Here is a 9,296-nt window from a genome sequence, read left to right as displayed (position 1 = left end):
GCTGGGTAATGTTTATACTAAATCAAGGACCTTTCAGTTCCTTGGGCCCTGCCAGCAAGAGGGCTGGAGGGGCACAGGAAATTGGGAGGGAACACAGCCAGGACAGCTGACCTAAAGCAGCCACAGAGGTATTCCATACCATGGGACATCATGCTTGGTATATAAACTTGGGGAGTTAGCTGGGGGGGGGGGGATCATTGCTCATAGACTGGCTGGGCATCAGTCAGCAGGTGGTGAGCAGTTGTACCGTGCATCACTTGTTTTCCTTTCTCCCTTTTCCTTTGGATTTTATCCTTTCCCCCACCTTTTCATTATAACTGTTATTATTATTATTGTTATTGTTGTTGTTGTTCTTACCTTTTTTATTCTGTTTCAATTATTAAATTGTTCTTATCTCAACCCTCAAGTTTTACATTCCTTTCTGATTCTCCTCCCCACCCCTCTGAGTGAGGGGGGAGTGAGCGAGTGGCTGCTTGGTGCTTGGTTGCTGGCTGGGGTTAAACCACACCACACTAAACCCCAGTACTCTCAGCTGCTCCTCATAAGGCTTGTTCTCTAGACCCTTCACCAGCTTCATTGCCTTAATGGAAACAATGGAAATACCAAGCTGTAGCTATTAATGTAGATGCTAAGAGGGAAATCATTACCGAAGGTGAGAGCAGTGCCCAAGCAGGAGAGTTAGTGGCAGTGTGGAGTGTGTTTAATAGTGAGGAAGGGGTGAAGACTCCAGTGTACATTTACACTGAATCATTTGCAGTGTTCAAAGGATGCACGGAATGGCTCCCTTTTTGGGAACAGAACAACTGGGAAATAAACCGAGTGTCAGTGTGGCAAAAGGAGAAGTGGCAAAAAATCTTAGATATTGCCAAACATGGGGATTTTGCGGTAGCATGGCTGCTGTCCAACCAAGAAGAGGGTACTCTGGCAGGTGAATGGTATAATAGGGAAGACAAGCTGGCCAGAATTGCCCCTTTTCAGGAGGAAAATTAAACAGGGGAAAATTGAGACAGGCTTTTGGAATGGCTACATGCTAAGAGCGGCCACACAGGGTCTAGTGATTTATACAAAGAGGCACATGCCAGAGGTTGGCCTGTTGCTTGGAAATCTTGCAAAACCTGTATTTCAGCTTGTGAACAATGCAGACTTCGACTGGAGCAACACCCAATGGAAGATTCCCCCCTTCATTTGAGAGATAAAAAGTGTCTCTGGGAAATTTGGCAGATCAATTATATCGGGCCTTTCCAAAAATTGGAAGGGAAACAGTATGTATTAGTAGGCGTGGAAGTGATTTCTGGCCTAGTTCAAGCTGAAGCGTTTCCACGAACAACTGGGGAAAATACAGTGCTAGCCCTGAAAATTTGGTTTAATTCCCTCCCAAAACCTGATTCCATTCAGTCGGACAATGGCAGTCATTTTACTGCTGCCAAAGTGCAGGAGTGGGCAAGGGAAGAGGGAATCAAGTGGGTATTCCACATCCTATATTATCCCCAAGCTAATGGGATAGTAGAACGAACTAATGGACTCTTAAAGCGATTTCTGAAACCTCACAAGCCACATTGGGTGGAACGCCTTTGGGATGCAGTTACCTGAGTCAATGATCACTGGGGAATAAACGGATGTCCCCAACTGCATTCCTTTTGTCCTAACCCCCCAACTTTGATCCAAAAGTCTCAGACTCTCAGTGCTCCCGGAGAGCTAGCTTTTTCTCCTGGACAGCCTCTGTTGGTAGAAATGCCAGCCACTGGAGCTGTTCCTCTCGTGCTCACTGAACCCCTCAATAAATATGCTTGGAAAGCCAAAGATGCTCATGGAAAATAATATAAAATCAACACCAGGTGGATTACTCCATCCTTCTAATAACAATTTACTTCCAGTTCCTTTGAATGAACCAAGTCTGTTTTTCTTTTCCAGGTGAGGACTCTGGAGCCTGCCTGAAAGAAAAGACCATATGAAGCTGCTGATTATCTGTGTGGTTTCATCAGTGTTTGCCTTGTTAATATTTTTAGGATGTTTGGCATACCATCGCAGACATTGTTTTGGTCGACCATTGTCACCACGTTTAATATCCAGGGAAACTCCTGTGCCCCTCTCACTCTCAGAGGGTGACAAAATGAATTTATGCCTTTAGGCCAGCAGGTGGCCAACGTTTTTAACCTTACTAATTGTTGGATATGTGGGAGTCCTTTAGGATTTAAAGATAGGCCATGGACATCAAAACCACTATCCCCAAAATGACTTGTGAGTAATCTGAGTGACATAACCATTGGTAATAACTCATTCTATTGGAATGAGGAAATAAGCCCATGGAAAATCCAAGTTCCAGAAAAAGGGGAATATTGTCTTAATCGGAACAACAGCAATGGAGTTTTTGTGGGTCACAGTGTGTGTAATTGGACATTTAAATATGGAAATCATTGTATTATTCCGGGCTGTCAACCCATTAATTGTTCAACTTATAACCACTCTCTTCATGTCAAGGGTGACGTTATGGTGTTTGTATAGCAACACCACCGATGAAAAGCTTATCCCTCGCAGGCTAAGTTGGGCATGGGTCAATGAAACCAGACATAGAAAACTATTTAATAACTTTTGGTCTAGTACTGATCTCACTGGAGCTAAGGTATTGAGAGAATCTAACCCTTTGACTTGTGCCATCAGTGGCATAACCAACCAAACAGTAGCCATTAAGTGTAACTATAGTAGTCCAGTAGGAACATGGAAATGTGATCTTTGGATTAAAGGGAAAAAGGCAAATAATCGAATTAAGCACCCTTTGGGCTTAAAAAATACCACTTATTTTGAAACTCCTTGTAATTCCAATTTAAGACGCAAAGGAGGTGGACTGTTTGTAAATGGAATTTGGGCCTTAAAAAGTCATTATTGGATTTGTGGTCATCATGCTTAGCGAAAATTACCAAATAATTGGAGCAGAACATGATATGTGGGTTATATACGCCCCTTCTATTTCCTGTTAACAGAGGGAAATGGAGACAGTTTGAGAGTTAGGATATATGATGACCTTAATTGATATCAGCGGTCCATTGATACCTCTATAACAGGTGGAAGTGATCAAACCTGGGGCAAAGAGAAGTGGACCCCTCAACGTATCATACAACATTATGGACCTGCCACCTGGAACCCCAATAAGTGGCTCAGTGGTGCTTGAGAACCTATCTATAATCTAAACTGCATTATTCGATTGCAAGCTGTCCTGGATATCATTACTAATGAGACAGCACATGCCCTTGACCTATTGGTGGATCAGGCTACACAAATGCGAATGGCAATATTGCAGCATCGCATGGTTCTTGATTACCTGCTAGCCGAAGGAGGTGTTTGTGGTAAACTAGATGATTCTAATTGCTGCTTAAAAATTGATGATAGTGGCAAAATTGTTAAACAGATTACCTCAGGAATACGAAAGCTGGCCCATGTTCCTGTCCAGACATGGAAAGGCTGGGATGTTGATATGTTTTCCTGGCTCCCTGGTGGTCCTTGGGTTAAGCGAATTCTATTTTATTTGTTATGTGGCCTTGCCTGCTGATGTTTTTACCATGTATCATTCCAAGTTTTATACAATTGATTCAACATGTTGTAGATAAGATGCAATTTATAACTACTGTCTCACCTGACGGTGTTAAACAAATTCGTGCTGTGCACCAAACTACACCATCAGTAGTACAGACTGTATGGTGTTTTTGCTTATTTTCTTTTACCTAAACCTAGGACAGATGTTTCTAGGTCCAGACAGTACATGCAAATTAAGCTAAGGGAGCATGGAAATCAGCTTTCCTACTACGTATCCCAACCCTGACACTGGCAGACCAGGGCAGCAGACAGCGTGGACCACGAGATCTACAATTGCTCAGTTTTATATCATCAAAATCACAGGAAATAATGGATCACATGTATGTGCTTGTGTCAATTTATTGTGCATCTTTAATTGTGCTAACTATCGAAGAGGGTCCCCTGTGGAGAGTCGGCCAAGTCACGACAATCACACCAATATGGCTACATGCCGTGCTCACTTTATTAAAAAAACAGGTCATATTTATAACTTAAACCAACTGCTCACCCAACTTTACACACAAGTGATTGGATAAAAGTCTCTGGTCACGTGGGCATCCGTGTCGCTGATTGGTGAGCATGCTGCAGGCGCCTGATCAGAGTGTGCTGATGAGAGTGTGTTGATTTCGCGGTTCCCAGGACTTGCTCTGCACCTGGCTTCTTGTTTGTGCATAGCTTGTTTTCTTTCTCACACTGCTTGTTCCCAGGACAATTTAAAGCTGCTCTGCAGCTTCAACTAACAGGCCTGGGTTGTCCAACCCAGACAATGGTAACAATAACTCTAAAAATCCCTCTACAAACTATAGCTTTAATGTTTCTTATGATGCATGTTACTTGCCCTTGCAAATGCACACCTTGTAATTGCCCCTGTAAACCTTTTTCTTCATCTTCTTCTGAACCTTCAGAACCATGAAATTGGTTTATAGCATGTTTTGGTTTTGTAAAGTTAGTTATATATAGTTATTAGAGATGTTGTTAGTTATTAGATATTGTTAACTGCTGTGATGCATGCTATCTCTTTCCCCTCCTCCTTTCTCTACCTCTATCATTCATGCCACCGCGGAGAACAATCCCTAAGATAGCAATGTTGATCCACAGGTTGGTGTAAGGGACTGCATAAGTGAGACCCACCATCGCCACAGCAGATGTTTGTCTCAACATTTCTATGGCAGGAAACACACCATTGCCATAGCAGGGGTTTATCTCAACATTATTAAGGCAGGAAACCCACCGACTGACACCATGGAGCAACAGGGGGAGCTAATCCTGAGAAACTTAACCAAACCCTTGTACATGTGCCCAGACCCGGGGCTGGAGGGTCAAGGGGCCTGGAGACCTCTGAGGACCACCTGACAGTATTGGGCACGCACACCACTGCCGGGTGGAAGGTGTAGTTAAGCAGAACAGCTTGTGACAACCCTATAAAGAATGGAACCAACCAACATCAGACAGAACGTTCCCCCACTGAACTTGGAAACGAATCGGACTATTGGGACACCGCAGCTCCAGGCTGATAGCTATTGCTGTGAACTCTTTCCTTCCTTTCTCTTTCTCTCTTGCTCTCTCCTTTGCATTTGAAAACCTGTTGTCGGGCAAATAAAGTTCCTTGGCTCTTTACTCCATTTTGAGTCTTAATTCTGTTCCCGAGAATACAAGCAGAACCTCACTCCAGTCTTGGATCAGCATGCAACAGCAGGGGAGAGCAGAGCCAGAGGGAGAGTGCCCTGCCAGTCCCATCTGTCCCCTGAGACTTCCCTCCACTACCAGTAATGCATACCACACACTGCACAACACACACTGCAACACCTCAGACCAGCACCAGAGTGGTGCTCCCTCCGTACATCACCTGCTCTGGAGCTGCACACTGACCATCTCCCCTCTCCATAAGACCTATCCTAAAGGGTACAACTGCATGACTACCTTAAGTCAGATGTTTCATAATGTTCAAACACTTGACTTCACAAATCTAAATCATATTGGTTTTGTATTTTTCTTTTTATTTCAGAGGCTGGAAACAAATTCTGTGAAGTACACCAGGACCACTGCTGCTGTTCCTCAGTGTGGCTTGAGCCACAAACTTTCAACAAAGATCTCTGGCACTCTATAAAAGTTCAAGAACTTTTAAAGAGCTCTTGAATTCTATAAAAACCACCAGATTTTCTGTTCCCATGATACCAGTGATACCATAAGTTTAATGTATAACCTTAGTATATGTAAAGCCTTAGTACAATTATTAGATTGTAACCAAGAAGTCCTTGTATCAGTATAATTATTAGACTGTGATTGAGAAGACCTGGCATTGTATGGACAAGATTTATGATCTAACTTGAAAGGAACATCTAGGGTGAAAGAAAATAACTGATTGAACCTCATGGAAACCTAGCAGGTTTTGCCAAGAAAACACTGTAAGACAACTAAGATGACCGGGTCATGTTGGGTCGGTGGTCACAACAGCAGCCCTTCAACTCAATTCAGAAGAAAACTAAACATGTGCAAAAGAAGGAGGGACTAATATAAATGAATTCCAGGAAATAATCAAATATGTATGGGATTTTGGGGAAACAATGCATATGTATGATTATACAGAATATAAGGGACATGTATTCAAGGATAAGGTGAGCATATTAGGAGGAGATATCCGCCATGTTCCTGGTGCCATAATAAAGAATGCCTGCTTTCTAAACTTCAAAACAAGTTTAGAAACTTTCTTCAACCAAACTTTCAGTAACACCCAGCTGATGGCTGTTAACTTAAGGGGGTGGCTGGCTGCTGGGAACATGTGCTTGGACCAAGAGGCAGTCATGGTAGTAGAGCCTCATTTCCTTCTCTGTTATGCCCTTTTACTGTTCCAGTATCATCTCAGCAGGGTGTCAAAATTTTCCTGAATGAGCCAGGAAAGGGAAATGGTGAATTCTGGCAGTGTGTATTTTAGCAAAAACAGATTTTCTGGAATGAAGTAGATGGTCTTTGTAACTTGAGAGCTTTCTTCCCATTCAGTGATGTGATACCTGTGTCACAGAAATCGGGAATCAAACCTCTTAACACCAATGTAGTATTAAGAAGCAGGCACTCCTTTATTGCAGTGCTGGGTGCTCAGTGGCATCTCCACAAATCAAGCACACCTGTGTAGGTTTTACCATTACATTTATGCACAAAATTACAAGGTCGTACACTCCCAGTTACAATGATTGGTTAGTAATTTGCATATAATTGTAATATTAGCTGTGTCACCCTTCTCTGTTACTACACTTGCGCAGGGGAAAGGTCTTCACCTGGGCAAGGGTCTTCTTGACCTGTGGGCGTGATTTTTAGTATTATAATGAAGGTAGTTCACTTCAGGACACCTTAAAAGTTAGTTTTGTTGCTAAGTTAGAAGGCTGGATATTGGCCTTGCCAAGCTGTCCAATAACTCATCCTATACACAATAGAACCCAGGTGCTTTGGTTATGGTCTAGAGAGTAAAGACTAAGGGTATTATAGTCTATAGCATAGGGACTTCAAGTAACAGTCTCGGATAATAAGCAGTATCATACATCATTGGTTAATAAGTGTTAACATAATTCCACCATGGAGGTTAACTCTTTAGAATCAAAATGTTCTTATAACTAGCTGTTACATAAACACAAAATACAGGAAGATTCAGGAAAATTTTAAGATAATCTGCAACACCTGCAGCAGTATTAGTGGCTCAGAAAAGACTGGAAATTATGTAAATAAATGAATGAATGAATGGAATGTTATAGGCAAGATCCTAAACATAGAAGTTAATCTTAGCAATCATAATAATATATCAAACAGGTCATAGTTTGTGCGTTTCCCAGTTGAAAATTATAAAAGGACCCTCAGATGACAACAGTTATCTCTATTGCTTTATCAGTTCCTAGATGATGCATTGGTGCCATTTTCTGGATGAAAATACGAACAGAGCAGAATCCTTCACAAATACCAAGCTATTTAAGAGGAAGTAATGGATATATCTTTCCCAATACTTAACATATACTACTTCACAAAGTCAGTATATTACAAAGGAATACAGCTACATACCTCAGTAAAGGTTTCTTTAAGACAGAAAATGTAAAAGGATTTTAAATATTAAGAAAATAATAATGAAGCTGGACATTACTAGCAAACAACTATCACATCAGCATGCAAGTATGTTGTTTTCCTTTTACATTATTAATATGGAGGAAAGAACATATAGTCTGTGGAGAGGGAGGGGAGAGTGTATTTCAGAGGGTAATTGATTCTGAATTGTTTGGAGGGAGTAATCCAAACACAGACCTGCATTCTGTAAAGTAGTGCTGCTGTTATGTAAAGGGAAAAACTTACAGCTAACTATACTCACAGTGAAGGTATGCAATAAACACTGGGATGTAGATAAATCAATCTATAGCACTTATGATACTGACTAAGTTGCTAACTGAAAGGGGTCTCTTCTTCAACTGCCTAATTGTTTTTCAATTGTCTTTTTATGTATTGTGCTGCTTCTGTGCTTAGAGAAATGCACTCTTCCTTGTAGCTTGCCGTTACCAAGCCAGCTTTTTTATGGAAGTCTGTTTAATGGCAGGCAGACATAATTTCAATCCCTTAAGGTCATGCTGCTCTCTTCAAATTAAGAACATATGCTGCAGTTAGGCTGGCTTTTTGAAGTAGCTACATTATGGCTTTCAACTTGTAATGGGTAACTGTGGATAACTGGCTAGCTGAAAAAGGTCACATAGACATATTCCAGCTGGCTGGACAAAAATGCACATCGCTCTCAGCTTATCTGAAGTAAAGCAAAAATACACTATCCCTGGCTGTTCTTGTTACACAGTAACAGGAAGATTGCGGTGGGAAAAGAATGTTGCAGGTGGGAACAGATAACTACAGAAGAGAAACAAGGGGCGGGCTTGGTATTTAGGCAACTAACCAATAATGAGCTTAACTTTTGTAATATGTATGAGCTAATTATAACAAGGTATAAAAGATGACTGTAAGGCACAATAAATGAAGTCTGCTGATCACTCATATTGAGTGACTGTGTCTTCCCTCCGTCGCGACAGGTAACATGTTCCTATGGAAATACTGTAAAATATTTTAAAACGATAGTCCTCAAGGAATTTACTCCCATAGATAATTTATGAAGAATAATCATAGAATCATTTAGGTTGGAAAACACCCTTAATATCATCAAGTCCAACTGTTAACCCAGGACTGCCAAGTCCACCACTAAAACATGACCTTACGTGCCACATCTACACATCTTTTAAATAGCTCCAGGGATGGTGACTCAACCACTTCTCTGGGCAGACTGTTCCAGTGCTTGACCACCCTTTCAGTGAAGAATTTTTTCCTAATATCCAATCTAAACCTCCCCTGGTGCAACTTGAGGCTGTTTCTTCCTGTCCTATCACTTGGTACTTGGGAAAAGAGACTGACACCCACCTCACTACAACCTCCTTTCATGTATTTGTAGATAGTAATAGGGTCTCCCTTGAGCCTCCTTCTCTCCAGACTAGACAATCCCAGTTCTCACAGCCGGTCCTCATAGGACTTGTACTTTAGACCCTTCACCAGCTTTGTTGATCTTCTGTGGACATGTTCTAGCACCTCAATGTCTTTCTTGTAGTGAGGGGCCCAAAACTGAACACAGCATTTGAGGTGAAGCCTCACCAGTGTCGAGTGCAGGTGGAAGATCATTTCCCTAGTCCTGCTGGCCACACCATTGCTGATACAACCCTGGATGC

The sequence above is a fragment of the Falco rusticolus genome, chromosome W, assembly GCF_015220075.1.
Source record: "Falco rusticolus isolate bFalRus1 chromosome W, bFalRus1.pri, whole genome shotgun sequence".
Classification (NCBI taxonomy): domain Eukaryota; kingdom Metazoa; phylum Chordata; class Aves; order Falconiformes; family Falconidae; genus Falco; species Falco rusticolus.
This window is presented reverse-complemented; position numbering follows the sequence as displayed.